Source organism: Chelonia mydas, chromosome 2 (genome assembly GCF_015237465.2).
Source record: "Chelonia mydas isolate rCheMyd1 chromosome 2, rCheMyd1.pri.v2, whole genome shotgun sequence".
Lineage (NCBI taxonomy): Eukaryota > Metazoa > Chordata > Testudines > Cheloniidae > Chelonia > Chelonia mydas.
Genome location: NC_057850.1, coordinates 110,544,504 through 110,560,155, shown reverse-complemented (window position 1 = coordinate 110,560,155; position 15,652 = coordinate 110,544,504). Strand labels below are relative to the sequence as shown.

The window sequence follows — 15,652 nt, the reverse complement described above, 5'->3', positions numbered from 1 at the left end:
AGAATGCTACTGAGATAGATTTGTCTCTGCCCATCACAGAGCAGGGAATCCACCCACTTAGTTATTTCTTAGTTACGCAATTCCCTGCACTCTGGCTGTGGGAGTGTGGCTTGCATAATGACAATAAGAACGTTTCTCAACAATAGTATAATATGCAAATCCCTTTACCCTGCCTCAGGGCCTTTATTAGCCAACCAGAGATCATGGATTTGAACAATTATTCTATGGCTATTTCTCCAGTGTACAGGTATTTTAAAAATCCTTTCCTGTGACTGGCTACAGCTCACTGAACTCTGGATCTATCTGACCCCTTAAACACGGCTGCCTTAATTTCTGATTCTGTGACACCCTACCCTAACTTCAGATATGGAATATACTTGAATAAAGAAATTACTCCAGGGAGGAGAGGAGGGGAAAGACGCCATCTACGGCAGCAAAGAGGAGAAGATATTGGGAAGTCTGGGGTTAAATGAGGGGTTTGGAAGGTGAAAAGGCTATGTTTCTTGTGGACCGGTGGAGGTGGAGTCCTGTGAGCAGTAGACAAGCAGAGTACTGGGTGTGAGGATGGAAAGCACATTTCATTATTACAGTAATAATACTTTGTAGTAACAGAAGTGCTCTTTAGGAGTGGTATCTTGGTCTAATGAGCTCGTTGGCCATATTAATGAGGAGCAGCCCAATACATTTAGTATTTAAATAACTGTATTAACAAAATTAATCTTCAAAGTGGAGGGACATAAGTAAAAATGTAGAGGGAGAAAGACAAGTTTGGGAGAACAGAAATCTGAAGGGTCTAGAAAAGTATTTACTCAATCTTTACATGCTACTCAGTGGCCAGTATGTGGTCTTTGTGCCACATCTAGTTCAGAGTCTGTGGAGCTGCATGGATTTAAACAGCTGAGGATCCCAATGTGTATGATGAGCATTTTCAGCATCTGTAACTGCTCATCTCAAAAAGCTTTCTTCATCAGGAAGAGTTAAGTCAACCTTTTCCCTCTATTTCCTCCCTCCCAAAAAAACTCAGATCATTGTGGGTGCCTTTCTGGTTTTATTTAAAGTGTCTGAATACATTATTTTGAGATGTACAAATGCCTTGTCCAGTAGCATCATGTCTTTTGATTGGTATGCTGCCCTTTTATTGATGTATCCCAGCATGCTGCTTGCCTTTCATCCTTTTATGCCTCCAAAGATTTTTTTTCCCCAGTAATCCCTTTCTTGGGAAGTATTCTGCATCTCTCTTCTGCTTAAAATGTACATTCTGTTTTGGTGTGTTCACATCCTCAGGTTTGTGGTTTTACATTTGTTTCCATGAAAGGGCATTTTTTTCTTAGGTCCAGTCATCTAAAAGAAAATTATAGTCAAGTTTGTATTGATATTAATCTTTGATATCTTACTGTACACTTGATAGTCTCATAGAATTAAACCCTGGTCTGTCTGAAGACAGGGGCAAAACCCTGACTGATTTAGATAGTACCAGATTTTGGCTCTCATACTCTGTTGCGTAGATAAAGCCCTTTCCCAAAGCCATTCTGGGTACTTCCTGGCTAGGAATCTTTCTAGTAAGGGCCATTAGTATGTACAGCCACCCACTGCTTCCTGTTTTCAAGCCAAATGAGGTACAGTATAATGCTCTCTTATGCTATACTATCGGTGGAATAATATTCACTTAAGGTGGGCTCCATTGTGGTTTTGCCATGAGCCCCTAGTAAAGGGCAGGGCATAGTTACAGTGCCCCATGTGCAGACCAAGAACCAGTTTGTGACTGAGTCACAATCTGATCCACAGTTACCCTTTGGGCTAGGACTGGCACTGCAGAGTGGGGGAGGCAACCTGTGCTGGCTCTATGCTTGGCACAAATTACTTTTCCTGCTTCACTGTATCAGCTGCTCTAGTCTGTGAGCTGGGAAGGCACAGCAGACTCAACTCCCACCCCACTCCTTGGGAGTAAGGGGGCACCTTTGTAACATGTTTTTGTATATTAAATAGCGATTATAAGTTGTTTTGTGCTTTAAAATAAGTTATTCTTTATGCCTTTACATTTGATTAAGGTATTTGACCATGTATTAGACATGGAGTCTGAAATTCAAAATGGCATGCCTGCCAAACAAAAGCTCAACTCCATCTTTGTTTAACTTCTTGTTGACGTTTTCATGCCCTTTTGGAATTTTGGCTGGGAAAGCAGGTAACGGTCAGCACAGAACTGGGTTCAAACAGGTTCCAGCAGGACAGCTGCCAGTTTTACCTCAGAACCGTGGCGCGCTTGTGCCTATATAAACTCTGAGCACCCACAGCTTAGTTGCTGTCCGTCCTAGAGACCATCATGGTACCGTTGTATTTGCTCGGCACTGAGGATCAGAAGATCAGCATCTGAAGATATCAGAATTAAGAACCATGACTGTGCTTACCAATCTCTGAATCCCACATCATTTTCAGCGAGAGGTACAGAGGTCCTGTTGGTCGCTCACCCTCGGGTGATCGCAGAGCCAGGCCTCTCTTTAGCATCAGCAGATCCTGTTGATCTCCATTTAAGAAGCGGTTGAGACCCAGGGTCCATCATTCGCCTGTGACAACGGGGTCGTACCATCTACTGCCTATGAACACCAAGAAACGGTGCAGTATCTGGGGTATTTTTGTTTTAGGTTTATTTGTTTATTGCCAGAGCACCTATTTGGTTGGGCCTGGGTTTTAAACCCCAAACTGTCAAACCACATCTCACTGTTGTTTCTTACTAAGTGACCTGTTTCAATAAAAGCTGTTATATGTTTACTTTATTCTTTTCTCTTCTTTACGCATTTGCATCACAGGATAGGGAGGTACACTATTTTTCCCTTCTAATCCTCGGGTGATAGGTAAGGGTCCAAGATCCTGCTAATTAGCTGCAAGGTATAGCTGGCCTATACCATCCTCAGCAACATAGTTAACGTTACAGGGTTAACACCTTCTGCATGTTTACTCATCTTTGCAGGTGATTAGCCAGTGGTACAATCTGGCCCTATGCTCTTTGGCAAATATTGCTGGGTTTTGTCAAATATATTAGACAATTTTTCTGGTGGCATTCAGTCAGCTGTGTATCTGTCTGAATCCTATTTGCCTCATAACTTATTTGGCAAAAGCTTTTTTTTTTCAACTGTCTTTAATCAAGACCCTTTTCCCTATCTGGCAACTTCAGTCTGGGATCCAATCAAATTGGGATTTGTTGTATCTTCAATTTGTCTTCACCCTGTATATAAATCAGGCCATGTGGAAGGTATTCAGATACCAATATGAACTGAAATACAAAGCAAAACCCAAATCCAAACAGCAGATACTGACGATGGACACATCAGATTGAGGAGAGGGGAGAAAGGGTCACCACTCCCACCGCATACAGAGTCCCACCTCTTGCCTTAGCCCATTCCATCCTTTACCTTTTGTGTTCACCATCTGTCTGCTGTGGAGAGATATTTTCCAAATTAGTCCTTTCTTTAAGCCTGAGTCCCGCAAGGTACCAAGCACACACTCATTTCCCACTAAGTTCAGTAGAAAATTCAGCTGCTTAGCAGGAAGGGGTCTTTGTTAAAACTAGGACCTCAGAATCTTTGAGCGACACCATGATGTGGCTCAGTCTGCTTGCACAATGGTCTAAGAGATTGTGGACGACAGAAAACTTACACAAGAAAGTTTTAAAACAGATTCTTCTATGAAAATCTAAATATTTAGGGCCAGATCCTCAGCAGGGTAAATTGGTGTAGTCACACATACATCAATGTATGCCACTTGTGGAAGCTGCACTTCCCTGGCCAACCCTGGCAGAAATATTGGCAGAAAACATCCATGAAATTAGTTGTTAATAGCTTACTCTCACTAGCCTGTGTTGGATGTCCCTAATTAAAAGAGGCAAAAATACTTACTTGATCTGTCAGCTATTAAGCTAACCATCTTATAGCTTCTTGCTTTGTGGTCCTTTGTGGAGTGGTGGGATGTGCTGCTAGCTGGTGATTACACAAGACCTCTTGTTTAGAGAGCGCAATGTTCTGAAAAAGAACTTTTAAGAATGTAGGCAACAGTGGCCCAACATGCTCAGGAATGACTGGGATGAACTCCTCTCATGCCTGGAATGCTTCAGTTAAGATAACACCACACGAACAGCCAAAGAGCCCACTCCTAAAAATATCTATATATGTTTTCATCGTTGCAACAAAGTACCAAAGGCCATGACTGCAAAATATTCCTGTTCTTAACAATGCTATGCGAGCTCCTTGACTACGGTCATGCCTTCTTTTAAAATCTACCCTAACTGAAATTGGGTTCCTGTTTTTTGTGCATGTTGCACAATTTCAAGTGGAGAGATGTAGGAGGAATTATTTCATTGTGAGCTTGAATTAAATAATGATACATTATACTGTATATTAGAAGACAGATAGCATCAGCCTGAATCAGAAGCAGGTACAGAGAGCAATAATAAAAGGCGCATATTTTGCATGGTCAGTCGCTAATTTTCATTATATTCTTTACACCAGCGGCTTCACAACACTTAACTATATATAATGAATACTCCTCATCTCTCTCATTCTGGAAAGGGAGATGAAACAGCCACATTACTTTCACACTTCCATTTTCATATTTAAGCCATGAATTCAGCTGAATTAGGTTAAATTCTAGTGCTATTTTGTACTGTGCTGAAAGAGAAGGGGTTCAGGAGGCTGCAACCAAAGAATTATACTATACAGTAGCTTTTAAAGATTGTTACTCCTTACCTGCCAGGGCACACTGATCTGATTTCTGCATGGGAATATTTTAAACAAATATTTTAAATATTTTAAATGTCAGAACATTTACTGACTTAATCTTTAGCATTAGATACCTTTTTCACACAGAAATAACACTGGTTTTAATATGGAGTCTTCTAAAATTACAAATATGACCCTTCAGATGTATATGTTTCTAGCACTTGTTAATTTCATCAATTGCTTTTTTAGGATCAATATTTCGTTTTCTAATTGGTCATTTGATCTCTCTCTTTGTGATGCTGCACTTCTGATGTATGTCATTTCAGGAGCATTTTCAAAACATTGTAGGTGGCATGGAGCAATTTTAGCATAAAAAGAAAAGTATAACTAGGAATGACGGGGGAGCAAATTACATTTTGTATATATAGTATTAAATGCTTCCATTAGTTGCCATAGGGATGGGCAGAATTTGTCTTAAATGACATCTTTTTCTGATACTTTGGATGTGTTAAAAAGAAAACATTGTGGAGAGTTTTTATTATTGCTCTTGAAGACTTTTTTAAATGGAAAGGGAGGAAAAAATTAAAGTGATATTTCTCTAGCAGACAAGGGAGGCTGTTGACAGAGCAGTCAACACCTTCACCTCCCCTTAGAGACGCTGACCTCTACATTACATTCATCTTTGCAACTCCAGGATTTGTAATCCCACGGCTGCTCTGAACTTCACCTTTTCCAGTTGTGCAACATTCTCTATCAGGCTGGCTTCTTCCGCCGCTCCCCCTTCCCAGCAGGACCTTAAAAGCCTAACCAATGGTAACTTGTTTCCTGCAAGTATCATTGCACATGTTTTAAATAAATAAAACAAAACTGGTTAGACCTACTTTTTCAGGTCAGTTTCATTTTTATACAGTTAGTGGAAATATCAGAAATTAATTTAAAATAAATCCCTGTTTTACAGTCAATCCAGTGATTTTTTTTTTTAACTTCCAAATCCCAGAGAGACAAGTGCCATATCACAGTATGTGATCCAGGCCTAGGGCTATCAGATGCTGGGAGAATTGTTCATTGCAAGCCTAAGAGTAAGAAGGATGCCAGCTGTACTGTTTACCTGCATCCTGTCCCTTGGAGAATTGGTGTATAGATCATTCAACACAAGTGACCACTGTATAACTTTGGTAACCAAAAATGTTAGTGTTTCAGAAGTAACTACTGTACAACATACAAATGACTCCTGACAAAGGACTTGATCCTGCACCATTAAAGTTTTCCCATTAACTTCCATAAGAGCAGGATCTGGCACACCAGAAACACGTATGGAACTCTCTATGTATTCTTGGGGTCTGATCCAAAAATCACCAATGTCAATGGGAATCTTTTCATTGACTTCAGTGGGTTAGGCTCAACCCCCCATCCCATTCCAGCATTTTAGGATAACTACACATGACGGCATTTTTCTTTATTTTTTGTCCCTCAAAAAATAATGAGCAAAAATCAGGACCGGAGAATGTGTGTTATAGGTGCCTATATAAGACAAAGCCCCAAATATTGGGACTGTCCTGATAATATCGGGATGTCTGGTCACCCTATTGGGAACGGTGAGGAAATGAGTCCTGAATCTGGGGCTTCAGGAGTGATATATGCAAAACAGGGTATATTTGGAGAGAACTGCGTAAGTTGAGTTCAAAGGTGACTGGGCTAATTTGCTGGCAAACTCAGTAGGGGCCAAGAAACTGGTAGTCCAATTTATGAAATGGCCTATCCATGTGTAGGTATTTCATTGAGAGCCATACCTCTGACCTACCAAAAGCGTGGACCTCTCCTGTTGTAAACAGTCCACATATTGTTTGTAGCACTTCTTGGGGTATTTGAGATGAATACTTGGGTCATTTTGGGTTTGATGTATCTGTTGTATCCAGTTCAATGTTGCTGGATTGTGGGAAGTTGCAGGTAGCTCTGGGTAAAACTGAAGGTGGAACTGATACTTTGAAGGGTAAAAAAGGGGCTTTTCCCCATAGAGGCATGTTCTGCATTATTGTACATGAACTGTGTCTGAGGTAGCAGCAAGGACCAGTTGTTCTGGTGGAAGTTTATGTAGCGTTGAAGATACTGCTCCAGAATGTGGTTGGTTCTCTCTCCTTGACCATTTGTCTGGGGGCAATAGACAGAGGAAAGACAGGAGCAGATGCCCAAAATCTGGTGAGCTTCTTGCCAGAAGTGGGAGAGAAATTGCTCACCACTGTTGGAGGTGATGCACTCCAGGAGGCCATGGAAGCAGATGACTGGATCCACCCAGAGCCAGGCGGTATCCTGGCAGGAGAGTGGGTCAGTGCAGACAATGTGAGTGGTCTACACCTGTCAGAAAGGTTTCAAACCCATGGGACTTGGGTAGTTCTACAACAACCTTACTATTTTTGGTTCCTGGATGATAAGAGGTTACGAAATCAAAGTGCAAAAAGAGTAAGGCCCACTGATGTTATCATTGATTGAATGCCTTGGCTTTATGCAAATATTCTAGTTTCTTATGATTGATGTACACTAGGCCTCTTCTGGATAGTAGCATCACTCTTTGAAGGTGGTCTTAATTGCCAGGAGTTCTTTCTCCAAAATTCATAAGGTGTGAGTTTCCTAGAGTAAAAGGTGCATGGATGTAAAAACTGTTGAAGGACTGTGCCTTTGGGATAGCACTGCTCCTGTCACCAAGTGGGAAGGCATCCCTTTGGTGATGAAGGCTTGCATGGTATCTGGGTGGACCAAAATGGGAGTAGTGATAAATGCGAGTTTTAATTGTTTGATTGCCCGCTGGGCCTCAGGAGACTAGAGGAATCTGCTGGTTTTGTGGAGAAGGGCAGTGAGAGGGGTGATCCACTTCCAGAACCCCAGAATGAACCACTGATAGAAGTTTTGTGGCACCTTATAGACTAACAGACGTATTGGAGCATAAGCTTTCGTGGGTGAATACCCACTTCGTCAAATGCAACCAACGAAGTGCGTATTCACCCACAAAAGCTTATGCTCCAAACCGTCTGTTAGTCTATAAGGTGCCACAGGGCTCTTTGCCGCTTTTACAGATCCAGACTAACACAGCTACCTCTCTGATACTTGATAGAAGTTTGACAACTCCATGAAATGTAGCTCAGGAATGTTCTGTAGCATTGCCCACTTGAGGACTGCCTTTACCTTGCATGGGTCCATTTCAGTACCCGCAGGGGATAAGATGATCCCCAAGAATTCTCTGGTGAACTAATCAAAGGTGCATTTTACTAGTTTAGCATAGAGGCCATGTCAGCATAGCCTCTTCAGGATGGAACAGATATGCATGGTGTCGTGTTTGTCATTGTCCAAAAAAAAGTGTCACCCAGGTAAGCTACCACATGTTGGTCCAGAATGTCCCAGAGTACATCATTAATAAACATTAATGTTTTGAATGTGTTTTTCAAACCAAAAGGCATCACAAGATAATTAAAGTTGCTGTAATAAAGGCAGTTTTCATTTGTCCCCAACTCTAACACATACTAGGTTGTATGCCTCCACCATAGTTTTATGTATAAGCCGAGCAGCAGCCATGCAGTACATTAGCTCAGGGATTAGTGGTAGCAGGTATCCATTTCTAATAGTGACCTGATTCACCGGCTGATAGTTCACACATAGTTGGAGGCTGCCATCTTTTTTTCTTTTTTCTTTTTTTTTCTTTTTTTTTAATAAAGAGGACTGGTGTCCCAGTGGGCAAGGTAGATTTGTGAATAAACACCTTAGCTAAGTTTCCTGAAGGTAGGTGTGCGGAGTGGCTAGTTTGTGATTGGATATGGCCTGAACAGTATGTTTGCCCCAGGTTGTAGCTCAACTGGGTAATCATAGTCCCTGTTGGGGGGTGTGGGGGTGGCAAGTTGTCAGTGGATGGCACTGACTAGTTTCCATCAAAGAGAGACCCTTTGATCATCTCTACTAGGTCTGGAGTGGGCTTGAGCTGCAGGAGAATCTGTAGGGCCCGGGCACCAATAAAGTTATCTGCTGTACCTGAGTCAATGAGGGCCTGCTGTGGAGGGAGTGGTTGGGGATGGCTGGGATTCATAACTCAACTGGTACTTGTGAGTGTGTTGCTGGCTGACAGGAACTGACGTGTTCCAGTCAGGACATCAGTTTGGGTTTCAGGGGAACACTGTCAGGGCACCCTTCATGGAGCTGGTCTGACTTGTTTTCCAGATTCCTTCAGGATGGGTTCCTTTTGGGGCAACTGGAGATAACATGGCCTAGCTCACCACAATAGTAACACAGATTAAGTTATCACTGGCACTCTGACTCATCAGAGGTGAGTTGCCAGGAGGCCAGGTCTAACCTTCATCAGCTCAATGGTGGAGTGGAATGAAATAGCAGGGGCACAGTTGTGATGTCCCTCTTCTTTCATCCCATTGCTCACATATATCATATGTCTATCCAGATAACAAGATCTATGAAGGTGTCCATAACCTTTGGGGGGGGTCTCATCTTGGCCCAGTTCATCCTTGACCTCATCCCACAAACTCCATCAAAAATAAAATAACTGGGTCGCCTCATTCAGTTCCATGTCCGATATGAGACAGCAGAAGTGAGCAGCATAAGAAGTTGGAGTTGTTGGAGTTTCTATTGTTTCTGTAAGGCAGCATCAGTGGAGCGGGGTTGTTGAAGATGGTTGATATCACCTTCTGGAAGGCATCCCAACAATGGAGAAGGCCTATTCCAACTCCTCCCCAGTCAGCAAGCAGAATACCAGGCCTACCTTGCTCTGACTGGAAGAGTATGTCTGAGGTTAAAGCAATAACAAGAGGTGGCGCCAGTTCATGAAGCCTTGGAATTAGGAGCAGCTCACATTAAAGTGCTTGGGCAGAGGAATAGCAGGTCCCAGCTCAGGTGACAGCATGGCTGAATGGAACAGGTACACAGCACTTTCTTCTTGGAGTTGATGGGCTTGCTCCCACAACACCTGATTCTCAGTGAGCAGCTGTGCGTTCTGTGCCTGCAATGCTCTGTTATCTGCCTGGAGGCAGATCACCTGTCATGCAGCACTGATGCCCCTGCGGGTACAGGGAACTCTGCAGGGTCCAGCCTCAGCTGGGCCCAGTCGAAGGAATAGGTAGCGGTTCAAGAATGCTGTAAGGACCAGGACATAGGTAGTCATGCCTAATGGTTAGAGTTGGGAATCCACACTGGAGACAGAGTCAGGAGTCAGGCCAAGGGTCAAAGTTTAAATCAGAATCAGGAGGCAAGCCAAGGGGCAAACCAGAGTCAGAGTCTGGGATTAAACTAAGGGTCGGAGCCAGAGTCAGTAGCCGGGGTAGGGCAAAGAAGCAGGGACCTGGAGCAAGGCAGGGAAGCAGGAACTGGGACCAGACAGGGATCTGGGATAAGGAGGGAAAGGAGCAGGCTGAGAGGCAGGAACCAGGAGTCAGGCAAGTAGGCAGGGTCCACAGTGCCAGCCAGTCAGGGATTCACCTAGTTGCTTGGACAGCTTCCTTTGCCTTGTTCTGGCTTAAGTACTGCATCCAAGCCAATCGCTGGACATCTCCCACAGTCAGGAGCCTTGTAGGCAGAGACGTTGGTGGGGGTAGAGCTCCACTAGCCCCCTTCTCCACTGCTTGAAGTGGGCTGCTGGGTGATGGTTGCAGTCTGAACACTGCCCAGTTTGAGGCCCACAATCCCTGACATGCTGCTGCATTGCTGAAAGCCAGACTGTAAGAATTCCTTTATTTTGTTCTAACCAGATTGCAATTTGTAGATTATCAAATGTAAGTATGTTACAGTACTTATGTCCAGATGCTCAGTCATTTCAAAATTGCTTATCCTGTGACCTACAGGCAACTTGCTAAGACCATATTTGTGCATGGTCTGCTCACAGTGTAACTTCTCATAAGTATGTCATTTGGTGCCTTCTGATGCCATATTTCTACTGTTCGTCATTGTTTTCCCTCCGCTGTGAAGATGAAGATTGTGATCATCAATAATTGCCTTGGTGTATTTACTAATGTCAAATTAAAGGCATCAGTGTATTGTATTATTTCTTAAAACAATGTCTCAGTCTCATCTACAGACAGGAAGAGTCAGCAGATGAGACTGAGATCGAGTGACTCTCTCTTAGTAAGGCATGGAGGTGGGGCTCTGTGGCTTCACAGATTGTCTCCAGCTCCCCGCGTTCCCTAGGAAACGTCTGAAGTGTCTCTGCTAGAGAATGAGCTCCAGGAGGCTTGCAGAAGGGCATAGAGCAGTGGTTCTCAAACTGTGGGTCAGGACCCCAAAGCAGGTTGCGACCCCGTTTTAATTGCCAGGGCTGGTGTTAGATTTGCTGGTGTCTGGGGCTGAAGCCAAAGCCAAAGGTTCTCTGCCCAGGGCTGAAGCTGAAGCCCGAGGGCTTCAGCCCTGGGCAGTAGGGCTCAGGCTTCAGCTTCAGCCCTGGGCAGCAGGGCTCAGGTTATAGTTTCCCCGACCTGGGCTGAAGCACTCATGCTTTGGCTTTGGCCCCACTCCTGGCTTTGCCCCCCACCTTGGGCTTGGGCTTCAATACCCTTGGTTTCCTAGCAATTTTTGTTGTCAGAAGGGGGTCATGGTGCAATGAAGTTTGAGAAACCCTGGCACAGAGCAAGGATTCAGCTGCTGTATGTAGCCCTCTATGGCTGCTATGTGTTGCTGGGAGGAGTGTAGCCCTTCCCATGGACCTTGCTGTCTCACGCTGGTCAGGTTTAATCACCGCCTGATCAATCTGCATCCTCCCCCGCCATAAACACCCCAATCTTCATCTATGGGGGTGAGGGGACAGACAAACTTGTGGAGTTGTCTGTCCGCTCAGGCCCTCTCCTGCATGTTTCTTTATGGAAGAGAATGATCTGAACCTATGATTATGATGATGAAGAGACCATTGAATTCAAAATAACTTCTGCCTGCATAAGGACTGCAGAATTTGGTTTATTAGCAAAGTGTGCATCATGTGAACTTCCCCAGAATCTCTCCACACTAATGATTTTATCAGATACACATCTCTTCAGCCTCAGTTCATGAAAATAAAAGTACAGTACACTGCCACATATCCAGGGCCGGTGCAACCACTAGGCGAACTAGGCAGCCGCCTAGGGCACAAAGTGGTTGTGGGTGCCAAAAAGTGGTGCCCTGGCTCGGCAGGGAGGAGCCGCCTTCCAGAGGCACCGGAGAGCCAGAGCGTCGTGCTTGTGGCGGCGGCGAGCCCCAGCCATGGAGGAGCCAGCACGGCGCAGGGGGGCAGCACGGGATCTGCTGCGGGAGCCCCTGTGGGGGTGCTGGGCTGCAGCCCGGGCAGGCGTGCCCCTCAGCTCCCCCCTCGCCGCGCTTGGGCTCTGTGGCTCCCAGGCGTGTGAGCTGCCACTGCCCTCCCGGAGCAGGCTCAGGGCCCCGTGCCCCGGCGGTGACTCCGACACCCGGGAGCCACAGAGCCCAAGTACGGGGAGGGAGGAGCCGGGGACGCACAGGGGCCAGCGCCCACATGCATCTGCTGCAGCCTGCAGGAGCCCCCGGGGGGGGCACCGGGCTGTAGCCCAGGCAGGAGGGGTGGGGGGCGTGGCTGCTCCACACTAGCAGCGCCGCCACCTTTGCAGGGCTGCTGCCCCCCTGTGCTGTGCTGGCTCCTCCATGGCTGGGGCTCGCCGCCGCCGCAAGCCCGACGCTCTGGCTCTCCGGTGCCTCCGGAAGGCGGCTCCTCCCTGCCGAGCTGCTACAGTGGCCCAGCAAAGCCAGTGAATGGACCCACAGCTCGGGGTGGGGGACCACTGGGGTGGGGTGGGGTGGGGAGGGCTTGTGGGAGGGGTCTGTGCACACTCCAGGGGAGTTCAGGGGGCGGGGAGGGAAGAACCTGGTCTGGGGAGCAGCCCCTGGGCACGGCTGGCCCCTGAGCATGGCTGGCTCCTGAGGTCTATAAAGGCTCATTGGGATTTGCCCCTTAATGAACCGATATGCAATGGCGGGGGTGGGGGGGGCAAGGTGGAAGTTTCACCTAGGGCACAAAATATCCTTGTACCGGCCCTGCACATATCACTATAGCCTGGACGCCTTTCACACAGAATATCTACTCTCATAGGACCTCTTGGGTTACTGAGACCTGTCCCCTGCTGTCAAAGGCAACCCTGTCATATAATCCCATTCATTGCCCTACAGTCTCCATCTCAAGTATTTTAAGGTCTTTTCAGACGTCTTCAGTACCAAACTATAGGGATGAAGTCCTGACCCTATTGAACTGAATGGCAAAACTCCCATTGACTTTAGTGGGGCCAGAATGTCAACCAAGATATTTTTATAGTTGAATGTTTACAGGCTATTGACTTTATGGTTAAGATTTCAGAAGTATCTACAAATTTTGGAGGCCTCCAATTTTAGCTAACCATCTTGAAACTCACAGTTGTCTTGAGCAGGGCACCCCGAGTGGAGTCATCCAAAATTCATGGACACTTTTGAAAACATTGGTTTCAGAGTAACAGCCGTGTTAGTCTGTATTCGTAAAAAGAAAAGGAGTACTTGTGGCACCTTAGAGACTAACCAGTTTATTTGAGCATGAGCTTTCGTGAGCTACAGCTCACTTCATCGGATGCATAGATGCTATGCATCCGATGAAGTGAGCTGTAGCTCACGAAAGCTCATGCTCAAATAAACTGGTTAGTCTCTAAGGTGCCACAAGTACTCCTTTTTTTTTTTTTGAAAACATTGTCAGTAATATTTTATATAATTGTAAAGTGCTGTGAGACACTGTTATTTGAACAGTTCTATGTATTTTATTGCATCCTTTATTTATTGTAATGTCTCTCTTGTGTTAGGGGATCAGAAACAGAGAACATATCCCAGTTTTGTTACTAGTTCTTTCTTTTTGGTCCATCTAAGCACAAGGTTAATAATTATAATAAAAACTATTCTTCACAGTTTAGTGGGCTTTAAACTTTTATATTTTTCTTTAAGCTGAATGTATCCCTCAGGAAACAACTCCCTGTAATAATCACCTTGCCTACACTTTCTTCAGTCACACATTACATTCTCTCTCCCACTTTCTTTTGGGTTAATATTAGTGTTTGTCAGCAGCAAAAAAAATTCAGCCTGTGAGTCATTACAGTCTCAGTTATGCTCACAATAGAGAGTTCAGAGTGGTGGTGGTGTGGGGGGGGGGGGGGGGATGTATCTGACTGCTAGAAAACCATAAGGCTACTCTCATCTTGTAAATGCCAAGTGTTCAATTATTTTCATTTTCTTGCCTTTGGAAAAAAAATCAAATGTGATGTAGCAGGTTATTTAAACTTAACATTTGGAAGCCTGGACTCAGATTTTTCCATGTATACAAATTTTTTATCAAGTATTTCTCTAACATAGGTTTAAAAAAAAGTCGGTCACAAATGAAGTGAGTTTGCTGGTTTCCTCTAGTGCTGGGGATACATTTGTGCGCATTACAAAATCATTGCATTGATTATCATGATTAGAAATCTGTGCTTAGAAGAGGTCCAGTATTTCCATAATAAGTATTTTGCTGATTGCATTGATAGAGCTGTGGGGATAAGTTTGCATCTTGCCTTCCTGCACTGTTATGGCTTTGTCATTTTATCACAAGGGTGCCCTCTGAAACTACCATCCCTGACAACAAACAAATTCAGAGTATGTCCCTCATTAGCAGAACAGCTGTGCAAATCTTTTCTTCTGAGTTTCCAGGCCACATAAAATCACCTAGTTTTGGATTCACACACAAACTAGAACCAGTCCTTTTACAGTTAAACATTTTTCTAGGCCTGCAAGCCTTTCAGCTGAGCTAGAGATAATTTTTTCCCCCTCTTAGTGCAGAGAGGTGTATCTCTCTAAACTGAGGACCAGATCTTGGCCCATGCTATAGCTCAGGGCTCCAAAGCTGCCTAACGGGGCAGATGAGGATTCTCCTAGAATGATAGGTGCCATATAACAATCTAGATAGATGTATTAGCTACAGATAGGTACCATTATCTTCCCTGCTGCTGCCCAACTCCAAATCAGACTGTTCTTTTTCCAATTGTCACAACTTTTGCATTGCAAGTTAAAGTCAACTTCAAAACCCCAAGAAGGACTAAGCTATCATGAAAGGTGCCCAATGCCAATGTACTGGTCAACAGAGGTGATGATGAGTCAAGTAACTATACTTCTTGTCACTCAATATAGAAAAGGACAATGAAGTTTGTGAAAGTCATGAGGAGGAGGAGGAGGAGGAAGACATATTAAAATCTGATGAGGAGGTGTTAACATATTACTCTTAAGCAGGAATGGGGCAGAGTTTTCCACATTTTCCTTCTCGCCCATGTACATTCAGAGTCGTGCTGCAGATGAGGAATACGGGAATTGCTATACCAGACCTGGCCAGTGATCCAGCTAGTACAAGATCTTGTCTCCAACTATGGTCAGTAGCAGATACTTGAGACGAATGTGTAAGAAACCATGAAATGGAAAATTATGCAATAACCTGCCCTTCAGGGAAGTTACTTTCTAACTCCTATCAGTTAGAAGTTAGCTTATGCCCTGTAGCATCCATAGTGAGTGACAAGAAGTATTGTCACTTGAATCATCAACTCTGTTGACGAGTGCATTGGCATTTAGTTCCTTTCCTGACAGCTTAGTCCCTCATGGGATTTTAAAGTTCATTTTATTTCCCTCCTGAAAATGTTATGCTAGCCAATGGAGCTTCTCATTAGCCAGATAAATGTCTAATCCTTTTCTGAATCCCAAGTACTGTACTGAGCATTAGTGATATTTTGTAGCAATGAGTTTCAGAGGTTATACCTGCTTCCTTGAACGGAATTTCTGTGGATATAGGAAGAGTAGGCTTGACCATGTTTCCTGACCTTCCTCCCACCTTAAAGTGCAGGAAGAGGATGGGTGAAAATGTAGGGTCTACCAGTCACTCCTTTCTCCTCTCATAGATCAGAAGCAACAGAAGGGTCCCAAGACTTGCT

At 44.5% G+C, this 15,652-nt stretch overlaps 1 long non-coding RNA gene across 2 annotated transcripts in view; it reads right to left on the bottom strand.

Annotated features, from left to right (window-relative positions):
- Positions 1–1,040: 1,040 nt before the first annotated feature.
- Positions 1,041–15,652, bottom strand: part of LOC119565626 — a 28,864-nt gene continuing 14,252 nt past the window's right edge. The window contains exons 1-3 of one of the 2 annotated variants that reach the window (XR_005224403.1): positions 3,891–3,953; positions 2,406–2,591; positions 1,041–1,341 (exon numbers count right to left, since the gene is read on the bottom strand). This is a non-coding gene — a long non-coding RNA (uncharacterized LOC119565626). Of the gene's footprint in view, positions 1,342–2,405; positions 2,592–3,890; positions 3,954–15,652 lie in introns of those variants that run through there. The other variant, XR_005224402.1, reaches the window with a different exon arrangement.